The sequence below is a fragment of the Mesoplodon bidens genome, assembly GCF_964165515.1.
Source record: "Mesoplodon bidens genome assembly, chromosome: 10".
Taxonomy (NCBI): domain Eukaryota; kingdom Metazoa; phylum Chordata; class Mammalia; order Artiodactyla; family Ziphiidae; genus Mesoplodon; species Mesoplodon bidens.
In genome coordinates, this window is record NC_138172.1 from 30,711,537 (window position 1) to 30,724,745 (window position 13,209).

Below are 13,209 nucleotides of genomic sequence, written 5' to 3' on the forward strand. Positions count from 1 at the left end.
AGAGCAGTTGGAATTTATGAAAATTCAGTGGACTTGACATTATATTCATTATTCTTGCATATCCTAATAATTATTAATAAAACTTGAACATATTTTAGTTATTTTCTATTTATAAAGTTGATTATTAGGATAATTAAATACCTAATTCTTCTTAGAAACAGTATCTGAATCCAATCATCAAAATTTGAATTGTCTATACTCATGGGTTTTTAAAGATATAAACAGATAAAGTCCAGCCTGTCCCTAGGAATTGTGAATGGTACTGTACCATTCTGAATGACACTGAAATAGCTAAATACATGAAAAACTATGTTCTCCTTAATATGAAAATACATTTGTACCCCAGTAAATGTAATATGCAACAATTCAACAATGATTTACATTTATTTCAGGATTAATATATTTATTACAATAAAAACATTATATCTTATTAAGTATTATGATGTACATATGTAGCTATGTAATATACATTATATGTAATATATATATATATTCTATAATATACAATAAAATCACATTATAACACAAATTTACTGTTTCATGCTGTTCTACACAGTTACAGTTTACGATCATTTATGGGTACTCTCCTATTTCTTTAGTCCTATGAAGTTTTTTCCTCTCATTCCCAGTCATTTTTCTTTCTCCACAGATGTTTTTATTCAGTGTGATGAACTTTCATTTTTGACACTTGATATATTTGATCTCTCCTTTAATGTTTCATTAGCATTTCTTTTACATACTCTCAGAAGTTCTCAGGGTTAAGCATTATACATTTATTTTACTTTGATTACATAAGTAAATACTGAAAATATTTTAAATTCTTTTACTAAAAGTTCTTCATAAACACACTTAATTCTTATAAATTGCTTAGACTTTATATTAAGTTCATAATATATGATATCTCTTAAACCTTGTGCTTACTACTCAGAAATTTATGTAATTCTTAAAGCAGTCACTACCTATTTCTCACCCTTTGATATTAACATTTATAAGTTATTAGATATGGTTTTCATAAATTACTGAAGGCCCATTCTAGTAACATAATCTTGTAAAAACCACAGAGTTAAAAACCAAAGACAGCACAGCTATATCTTGAAGAAATAGGTCTAAGGTTTTTGTTGTTGCTTGTCTTTTGTTTTAATTAAAGGATAATATCCACCTCTGGGAATAGGGGTCTGTCAAAGGTAGACTATCAGTGTCTCACTGGGGAACCACAGTACTAAGCGGAGCAGCTAAGGAAAGTACCACGCTGTGAACCCTTCAAGCTCCTCCTAGGCACAACGATAAATAATTCTGCGGTAGTGTAACTAAATTCATACACTAGTGACTGGTAGGGTTGAGGTACAGAACATTAGTATTCCTCCTGCCTTCATCAAAACTGGCTCGGAATCTGAGTAAGGTATTGGAAACTACAGCATGCAAGACTGGGGAAAGTACACTTTAATAGAAAGCAAAACAATCATGCCTAGAGAAAGATACTGTGATAACCAATGCCAAAAGACTGCCTCTCAGAAATGAATTACTGACCTACTCATCCATGGAATCCTTACAAAATGTGATTAGGAGGAGACTTCCCTGACCCTTTCCTCCTTCACGCTACTGCACCTCCTCTATCACTTTCCTTGCTCCAGAGTGCTATACAAAAGAATCAGGCTTTGGGCTGAAATACTGTCTTAGTACCTATAATCCTAATGTTTTATAAGCATAGTGCATCCCACTGGCCTGCAATAAGATTTGTTTTCTACATTAGTTCATTTCATGGGTGTGTTCATTTTTTAAAATTATGAATCAAACCCCTGAAATATTAATGGTATATTAATATAAAACTCTATGTGTATTCATGATGGTTATATATAAGGGACCATCAGATCCCAACTCCAATTATGTGTACTTACTGAAAACACATTCACAAATGAGTAGAACTCAAGATCATAAGTTCTATTAATTTTAATACTCCCAAGATGAGTCAGAATTTTTTAAGAAAATGGTTCATTTGCTTAGATCCTTAGCTCTGGAAGTTGTTTTAAATTAGTGAAATTGGTTGTCTTGAAATGTTTAAGTTGATGTAGAGTTTTCCTTTTACTTCTGAGGATTCTTCCCAGTGATTAAAGAGATTTTATATTTTAATATTAAATTAAAATTTGCTCTCAATAACTTTAACATTTTTAATAGAATATGCATGCTTGGGCTTCCCTGGTGGCGCAGTGGTTGAGAGTCCGCCTGCCAATGCAGGGGACACGGGTTCGTGCCCCCGTCTGGGAAGATCCCACGTGCCGCGGAGTGGCTGGGTCCGTGGGCCATGGCCGCTGAGCCTGCGCGTCTGGAGCCTGTGCTCCGCAACGGGAGAGGCCACAACAGTGAGAGGCCCGCGTACCGCAAAAAAAAAAAAAAAAAAAAAAAGAATATGCATGCTTTACCTAACATTACTCAGTTCAAAATGATGTATAAACTATAACATATTGAATTTCATTAGTGTTCTAATTTCTCTATGAGCTGCTACGTTATTTCCCCTCTGCTTGAATCTAAAATATTATGTGACAATAAATATTTAAGAGGATAATTCAACAGCAATTTTGGTTAATAGAATTCACCATAACTAAGAAAAATATTGCAATAAATATGTATTAAGATCCATTTCACCAAATCCCAGAATATTAAACATTCACAAAAGCCTCTAAAATTTAAATATTCTTATAGAATGCAAATTTGTAAAATTTATCATCCAGAGAAATAGTGCAAACAAAAATGTGAGTTGGTTTAGAGACACTTAGAGAAGTTTCATAATCACTAATACTTAACTTTTTACTCAAAGTTAAATTCAGATGAATATGATTCTCTGAAAACATATCCATTTTGATGTTAAGGGAATTGTGATACAGCTTAGCATGACATTTTGCTGGTCTCCTTTTACTCATTTAATAACTTATTCATGCAGTAAAAATATATATCATGCATTCCCAATGTTCCAAGCACTGTTTTGGCCCCGAAAAGCAAAACAGACGTGTTTTACATGCCTAAAGCTGGCTGTCCAATTCAATAGTAACCACTAGCCATTTGTAGCTATTGAGCACCTGAAATGTGGCTTGGTTAAACTGAGATGTGCCATGATGTATAAAACGCACATCAGATTTAGAAGACTTTGTACCAAAAAGGGAAAATACCTCAGTAATAATTTTTATGTTGATTGCATGTTGAAATGATAATATCTGGATGTACTGACTTAAATGAAATATGCTATTAAAATTAATGGCACATGTTTCTTTTCACATTTTAATATTGATACTAGAAAAATTCAAGTTATATATGTGACTCTCACTGTATTTCTAATGGATAGTGCTGGTCTAAGGGAAACTGACAATAAACAAGATATAGACATATATTTATATATATGGATACAGATAATTTATTTTATGTAAAAAAAAAGCTTTCCGAGTCTGATGATAAAGCATGTATTAGACTGAATAATGGCCACCCAAAGATATCAAGCCCTAATGCCTGGAAGCTGTAATCTTATTTGGAAAAAGGATCATTATTGGTGTGGCTAAATAAAGGATCTGGAGTTGAGAAGAATCTGGGCGGGCCCTAAATGACATCACAAGTATCCTCAAGGAGAGAGGCAAAAGAATGTAACACCAAAAGAAGAGAGGAGGCAATGTGAGTATGGAGGCAAAGTTTGCAGAGATGCAGCCACAAGTCAAGGAATGCCCACAGCAACCAGAAGCTGGAAGAAGAAGGAGTGAATTCTTCCCTAGAGCCTCCAGAAGGAGTATGGCCCTGACAACACCTTGATTTTGGACTTCTGATTTCCACAAGTGTGAAAGAATAAATTTCTGTTGTTTGAAGCCACCCACTTTGTGCTAATTTGTTATAAGAGCCCTCAGAAACTAATACAGAGCTTAATGGTGGAAAGAGGTGGTTTGGAGTGGCATTTAGATAAAGTGGGGAGAGGAAGCTACTTGAGTGGAATGATCGGGGAAAGTCTATCTGAGAAAGCTACATTTACCTGAAATTTAAAGAAGAAGGTGCTAGCCATTTGAGGAGACTGGGGAAAGCGTTTCAGTTACTGGGAACAAGATACAGGCAGGCTTTGAGCTGGGGAAAAGTTTCACCTCTTCTAGGAACAGAAAGAAGGCCAAAGTGTCTGAAACATGGTGAGCGAAGAGGAGCATGACTCAAGACAAAAACGGAGAAGTAAGTGGAAGCCATGTAGAAACATGGTTGCCATGTTGAGGATTATGGATTTTATTTTAATTATATTTAATTTAATTTAATTATAATAAAATATGGATTTTATTTTAATTATAATGAACTATATTAAACAGGGGAGTATCATGGTTAGACTTATGTTTAGAGAAAGACTTCTATGGCTGATTTGTAGAGACTGTTTTGGAAGAGAACAAGTGTAGAGTAGAGAAATCAGCTAGGAGGCTGTTGCAGAAAACCAGGCAATAGATGGTGATAATATTGATCACGCTGGTAGTAGTAGAGACTTGAGAAGCAGAGAATATGAAATATATTTTGAAGACTGAATGTAGGGAAATTGCAACGAGAATCTCTAAAATAAAGAAGCCTCATGGTAGGGGGCTGCTGGGTATGCATCCTGGCTCTTTACCTAGACATGTGGCTGTGACTGGCAATGTGTTGATTTAATGCAGCCTTCAATGAAGCAGATGCCTCCTTGAAGTGGATGACTTGGCAATGAAAGCTGAAGTCAGGCACTTGCAGTACAGAAAGAAAAGCCAACTGTTAGGGTTTATACTACAACCACATATGAGGGATCTTCAACAAGATCATCAGTAGATTTCTCATCAGAAACTTTGGAGGCCAAAGGCAATGGGTGGAAATACTCAAAGCACTAAAAAACAAACAAATAAACCTGGCTACTAAGATCCTATATCTGGCAAAACTGTCCTTCAAAAGTGAGAGAGAAACTAAGCAATTGCCAGATAAACAAAAGCTGATCGAATGTGTTACCACTACACCTGCCCTACAAAAAATACTAAAGGGCATTTGTAGGTTGAAATGAAAGGATACTAGACAGTAACTCAAAACTGTATGAAGAAATAAGAATCTCTGTAAAGGTAAATACATGAAGAATTATAAAAGACAGTATTATTGGAACAACGAATTTTAACACCACCTTTTGTTTTCTACATGATTTAAGATACTAATACATTTAAAAAATAATTATTAGTCTAAAAGCTATTATTAAGGTAACTGGTTTGTAACTCCACATTTTGTTTTCTACATAGTTTAGAGACTAATGTGTTTTAAAAACACAATTATTAGTTTACGTTTTCAGACACACAATGTGTAAAGATGTAACTTGGTGACATCAACAGCTGAAAGGAGAGGAAAAGAGGCTAAAAAGAAACAGTTTTTGTATGTTATTGAATTAAGTTGGTATAAATTCAAATTATAGTATTATCATTTTAAGATTTTAAATGTAACCCCCATGGTAACTGCAAAGAAAATAGTTATAGATTATGCAGAAGGGAATGAGAAGAGAATAAAGTATTTCACTACAAAAAGAATCAAGTAAACAAAAAGGAAACGTGCAGGAAATGAGGACAAAAGTGCTACAAGATACACAGAAAACAAACAGCAAAATGACACAAGTAAGTTCCTCCTTATTAGGAAATACTTTAAGTGTAAACTGATTAAACTCTCCAATTAAAAGATAGAGACTGGCAGAATAAAATGCTCCAACTATATGTTGTAAACAAGAGAATCACTTTAGATCTAAAGATACAAAGAGATTGAAAGTGAAAGGATGGAAAAAGATATTCCATGTAGATATTAACCAAAAGAGAGAGATTGGCTATACTAACAGCAGACAAATACATTAAATCAAAAAATGTTTACAAGATACAAAAAAGGACATTACATATTAATAAAAGGTTCAATAAAGCAAGAAGATATAGCAACTATAAGGATTTATGCACCTAATAACAGACCATCAAAATATATGAAGCAAAAAATGACAGAACTGAAGATGGAAATAGACAGTTCCACAATAATAGATGGAGACTACAATATCCCATTATCAGTAATGAATAGAACAACGAGACAGAAGAAAAGTAAGGAAACAGAAGACATAAACAGCACAAGAAACAAACTAGATCTAACAGAAATATGCTTAACACTACCCCCAGAAACAGAATACAAATTCTTCTGTAGTGAAAATGGGATATTTTCCAGCACAGACCATATGTTAGGCTGCAAGTTAAGACTCAAAAGACTTAAAAGAGATAGATGTCATACAAAGTATCTTCTCTGACATCAACAGGATGAAGTTAGAAATCAGTAACATAAGAAAAACTTTAAAAATCACAAATTCATGGAAATTAAACAACATGCTCTTAAACAACTAATGAATCAAAAAAAGACATCAAAAGGGAAATTAGAAAATACTTAGAGATGAGTGGAAACCAAACCACAACATAGCAAAACTTATGGGGTGTAGCAAAAGCAATGCCAAAGGGGAAATTTATAGCAATAAACTCTTACATTAAAAAAATAAGAGAAGGTCTCAAATCAACACCTAACTTTATAATGTAAGGAAGTAGAGAAAAAATAAGCTAAACCCAAAACTAACAGAAGAAAGTAAATAATAAATTATAGAACAGAGAAAAATAAAATAGAGAATAGGAAAACAATAGAGAAAATCAAGGAAAACAAGTTTGTTCTTTGAAAAGATCAACACAATTGACAAACTTTAGATTGACTAAAAATGAAAAGATTCAAATTACTATAATAAAATCAGAAATAGGAGTAGGCACGTTACTACTTATTCTATAGAAATAAAAAGTATAAGAGAGTACTATGAGAAATTGTACTACAAATTGGATAACCTAGATAAAATAAACAAATTCTTAGAAACATAAAACCTACCAAAATTGAATCACAAAGAAATAGAAAACCTAAATATATCTGTAACTAGTAAGAGGAATGAATCAGTAATATGAAAAAAAAACAAAAACGGACTTCCCTGGTGGCACAGTGGTTAAGAATCCGCCTGCCAGTGCAGGGGACACAGGTTCGAGCCTTGCTTTGTGAAGATCCCCCATGCCGCAGAGCAGCTAAGCCCGTATGCCACACAACTACTGAGCCTGCGCTCTAGAGCCCACAAGCCACAAATACTGAACCCACGTGCCACAACTACTGAAGTCTGAGCACCTAGAGCCCACAACAAGAGAAGTCACCACAATGAGAAGCTCACACACCGCAACAAAGAGTAGCCCCCGCCTGCCACAACTAGAGAAAGCTTGCATGCAGCAACGAAGACCCAATGCAGCCAAAACTAAAAAATAAATAAATTTATATATTAAAAAAATCTCCCAGGTAAAATATCCCTGGAGCTGATGGCTTCACTGGTGAATTCTACAAAACACTAACATTAATCCTTCAAAATCTTTTTCAAACAAATTGAAGAAGAGAGAACACTTCCCTACTTATTCTATGAGATGAGAATTGCCCTGACACCAAACCCAAAGACACTAGAAGAAAACAACAGACCACTATTCACTATGAACACTGATGCAAAAATCATCAAAAAAAATACTAGCAAACTAAATTCAACAGCTTATTAAAAGGATTATATACCATGACCAAGTGGGATTTATCCGTGGAAGTGTTCAACATACAAAAATTGATCAATGTATTATACCATATTAACAGAATGAAGGGAAAAAAGCACATGATCATCTCACGTGGTACAGAAAAAGCATTTGATAAAATTCAACACAATTTCATGATAAAAATACTCAAAAAACTAGGAATAGGAAGAAATTTTACTTCAACATATGTAAGCCATATACGAAAAATTCACAGCAAACATCATACTAAATGGTGAAAAAAATGAAAACTTTTTCTCTAAGATCAATAACAAGGGAAGGATTCCTGCTTTTGCCACTTCTATTCAACAAAGAACTGGAAGTCCTAGCAGAGAAATAAGGCAAGAAAAAGGAATAAAAAGCATCCAAATTGGAAAGGAAGAAGTAAATTATCTCTGTTCACAGATGATATGATCGTATATGTAGAAAACCCTAAAGATTCCACACAAAAAAACTGTTAGAACTAGTGATCAGGAAAGTAACAGGATAATAAATCACTACACAAAAATCAGTTGTTCTTCTATACACTAACCATGAACAATCTGAAAAGGAAATTAAGAAAACAATTCCATTTATAATGCCATCAAAAATAATGAAATATTTAGGAATTGATTTAACCAAAAAGGTGAAAGACTTGTACAATAAAAAACTATAAAAGATTGCTGAAAGAAATTAAAGACATAAATAAATGGAAACACATCCCATGCCCATGAATTAGAAGACTTAATATTAAAAAAAACAGGACTTAATATTATTAAGATGTCAATACTACCAAAGTGGGCTACAGATTCAATACAATCCCTACCAATTTCCAATGAGTTTTTTGCAGAAATATAAAAAAAAAATCCTAAAATTCATATGGAATCTCAAGAGATCCTGAATAGCCAAAATAATCTTGACAAAGAACAAGGTTGGAGGCCTCATACTTCCTAATCTCCAAACTTACTACAAAGCTACAGTAATCAAAACAGTACAGAACTGGCATAAGACAGACATATAGAGCAATTGAATAAAATACAGCACTCAAAAATTAACCCTCACAAATATGGTCAAATGATTTTTGCCAAGGGCACCAAGACCATTCAATGAGTAAAGAACAGTTTTTTCAATGTATGATGCTAGGAAACTGGATATCCACATTCAAAAGAATGAAGTTAGTCCCTGATTTCAAACTATACTACAAATCTATAGTGAAAAAACTGTATGGAACTGGAACAAACACAGACACACAGATCAGTGAAACAGAATTAAGAGTCGAGATAAATCCACACATATGTGGGTGTGGCACATATATACGTAATTAATTTATGACAAAAGAACAAAGAATATACAATAGAGAAGGGATAATCTCTTGAAAAAATGGTGTTGGGAAAACTGGACAGCCACATGCAAAAGAATGAAACTAGACCACTATATTACACCATACGCAAAAATTAGTTCAAAACGAATTAAAGACTTGAATGTCAAACCGCAACCATAAAATTCATAGAAGAAAACGTAGGCAGTAACTTCATTGACATGGATCTTAAAGATGTTTTTATGGATCTGACTACAGGGCAAGGGAAACAAAACCAAAAATAAACAAATGAAACTTTATCAAACTAAAAAGCATCTGCACATAATAAGGTCAAAGGTCATAATAAGGTCAAAGACATGCCAAAACATACCACCAGACGTGGTCCTGCCCACCAGAAAGACAGGATCCAAACTCATCCACCAGAACACAGGCACCAGTTCCCTACACCAGAAAGGCTACACAACACACTAAACCAACCTTAGCCACTGGGGGCAGACACCAAAAACAACGGGAACTACAAACCTGCAGCCTGCGAAAAGGAGACCCCAAACACAGTAAGATAAGCAAAATGAGAAGACAGAGAAACACACAGCAGATGAAGGAGCAAGGAAAAAACCCACAAGACCAAACAAATGAAGAGGAAATAGGCAGTCTACCTGAAAAAGAATTCAGAGTAATGATAGTAAAGATGATCCAAAATCTTGGAAACAGAATGGAGAAAATATAAAAAAGGTTTAACAAGGACCTAGAAGAACTAAGCAGCAAACAAACAATGATGAACAACAAAATAAATGAAATGAAAAATTCTCTAGAAGGAATCAACAGAATAACTGAGGCAGAAGAACAGATAAGTGACCTGGAAGATAAAATAGTGGAAATAACTACTGCAGAGAAGAATAAAGAGCTGTAGAGCTGACAGAATAAAGGCTATATTCTCTCCCCAAAAAATTCCCTTAGAGTTCTTGCCATGAAAATTGAATACTGAGCTGGAAGACCCATTCCCATTGGCATACTCAGCATAACATTCCAAATTTTCATAATTTTATGCATATATGTAATATATTTGTAATATGTATATATACACACACATTTATAAAACACATGTATATGTGTACATGTGTATATGTATGTATGACCCCACACACACATATTAATTAATTAAGCACACATATTAATTAATGAAGTGGCATGGACCAGAGCTAATGTTAACTCACAGGAAGTGCTCAGGCTTGAGTAAATAACAGATGAGCTTTAAGACAAGACTCTAAGTAGGAAAAGACTCTTCCGAACAAAGGAGTGTTCAATCTCCTCTCCAATGGCCACAGAAAAAAAAGGACATAACCACACTAGCATGCTAATTCTGCAGAGAGAGTACATTACCAGAAAAAAACAAAAAACAAAAAAAACCCCACACTTGAGGTGTTGTAGTGATCCTTAGAGCAATCTACAGAGCACACGTGGGAGGAGCAAAGCCTTACATAGACATTAGCTGATAAAATCTCAGGACTTAATGGCCATACTATGAATAAGTGCAAGAACAGGTAACAGTATTCAGCTATAAAGATCTGGAAGCAAGAAATGGGCATCACAACGTAAACCAGACCAACTGGAAAAAGAAAATAAAGATGAGTATCTATACTGCAACAACATTCATTTAGCCATATTTTGTTAGGGCTATCACCAGGTACCTTAGCAAGGAAGAAGTCATCAAGAATATTAGAACTCACTTGTATACTCAGTTGTACATATTTATCAGAGTGTGGATGCAAATCTGTCCAATAAACAATAGTTATTGTTGTATCTGAACAATATACAATTGAATACAATATACAATTCAGTATCTGAATTGCAGGGACCCTGATTCTTTCTCTCTAGGTATGGGACATACTACATATTATACATACTTGACCAAATACATGGGCAGGGGCTGGCAGGGGAGAACTAAACCATAAGACCATGAACAGCCATGTCCAAAAATGCCCAAAGCTTTATGACATAACTGATAACTAACAGGGGGGAAAAACATGTGTTTTTATCAACAAAATATGAAACCAAATTGCATCAAAATCCTTCAGATATTAAAGAATATACACATTTACCTAAGTCATATTTTATCCCCTTATATGTCAGGATTACACTTCTCTACTCTGAATTACATAAATTAGTACCATCCCTTCACTGCTTTACAATAGTTAAGAGCCATTCAGAGAATAGGGAACAAAGACACCATTGTTGAGGGACTTTGGATTTAAAAGCCTACAGGGATGCATAAAGATGACACAGAGACACGTTTAATGGGATGGTGTAAAATAGTAGGTGGTCACTTGTCCCTGAAATCTTCACGGAACAGATCCATTTTGAAAGAAGAGGAAGAAAAGTCTTTGATACAAACTAATAGCAGGCTTGTATAAGAGAGAAAGAACATACCTTTTAAAAAGATGTGAGAAGATGAAAAGCAGGAAGTCAACCTTCCCAAGACAGAAGTCTAAATCAGAGTTGAGCTGCTTTTCCCCAAACTGACTTGAACTTATTAATGTCTTGAATCTGAACACTGGCACTTGGAAATTTCAGAATAGCTCACCAGTTTTTAGTACTTATGCTTGAGGCCAGAAATAGAACAAGAACAAAAATAGAGCAGGTGTGCTTGCTTTTTATATATGTTTCCACCAATTGAAAATGAACCCAAAGTGAAAAACTACTTATCTGAACCCTGAATCATTTCCCATGTCAGTACCATCACCTCCTATTTACATTTCTCAAAGCATTTACATACTTATCCTAGTGTGGTGGGAAGAAGTATGCACACAATGCAAGAAGAACCTGTGCTCAGTTTTGAAACTGTGCTGTTATTAAGGAAAGCTGGAGCTGCTAAAGTTCATGCTACCTTTAAAAATATTTTAAATGTTATCACAATAATCATGCACATAACTTAAAATAGGACAAAATGTACCTGGGAAGTTTTAACTTGAAAATTACTGTGTTAACTTTTTCATTTAAGCATTATTTTTACTTTTTAGTTGTGTTTATGAAAGTTATACTAGAGACATAGTTGAAGGAATCAAATGACACTATGGGGACAGGGGAGTTGCTTATGAAAAATAGCAGTTACCTGGGCCCCTCACCCCTGATTCTTCGCCTTCCGAAGACAACAACTTGCATCTCCTTTAGGTAATAATTTCAGAATTTGCCTCCATATCTCTAATTAATCTTTGTATTATTTTTATTCTTCCATTTTTAACTTCCTCCTAAAGAAGATGCAATTTAGCACCTTTTCCTACTCCTGCTCCTGCCACACGCTCACACCTTTGTCCCTTTGCTCACCACTAATGCAGATAAATGGGGAAGATCAATAATCACGATTTTTGATATTATGACTATATAAGGAACATCCACAGATGAGGTATGAAGTGAACTGTATTATTTTCCTGCTATCATTTTGTTTTCTCTGGAGCTACTAATTATATTACTATGTCATCATTTGCTTAGCATTCTATATATTTATCTCTAATTCAAGCCCTAGCTCTTGGACAATTTTCTAAATCTCCTCTCAAGATAGACATATAAAGTTTCTATCAGTTTCTTCCTTCTGAAGAAGTCTCTCTTAGACTCTCTGATCTACTCTAATCTATACTGCATCCTCACTCCCAGGAAACCAAAGATACTCCCAGAATTAACAGTAAATTGTTCTGGGGTGGAATTGCATAGAAAGTGGAAGAAATGGTGTCTTCCCCCTGCCTGAATGCACATGCTAAATGGCCATGTAAAATGGAAACTTCAGTGTTACTGGTAGACAGTTCATCCAAACCAGCTAAGTTTCTGTGAAGCACATGGGCAGGGCCCACCCTGACATACTACAGGCAATGAAGCATAAATTATTGCCTCTGACCCCATCCAGATCTAAACTCATAGCCCAATGTCTGGTCAGCCTGTTTGGCTTTTGACTAAATCACAAAGGGGGTCTTGTTACACGGAAAAAGTAGATAACAGACCACCAATTTCTACTCTCTGACGACCATACAATTACCACAAAAGGCAAAAGACAGTGCTTTTAGTCCGTATCAGGATTTGGATTTTCTCACCAAAACTTAAAATGACTATGCTCTTTTTTATATAACACTGAATGATTGTTACCCAGATTAAGACTGGAGATATACAATAAATGAAATAATATAAAATTGCAACTTTTTAAAATTAATAAAAGTTTTTAAATTTTAGGTTTATAAAAAAATTTAACAGAAAGTACAGAGAATTCTCATACATATGATCTCTCCATAAATCCCCACTCTCTACACATAG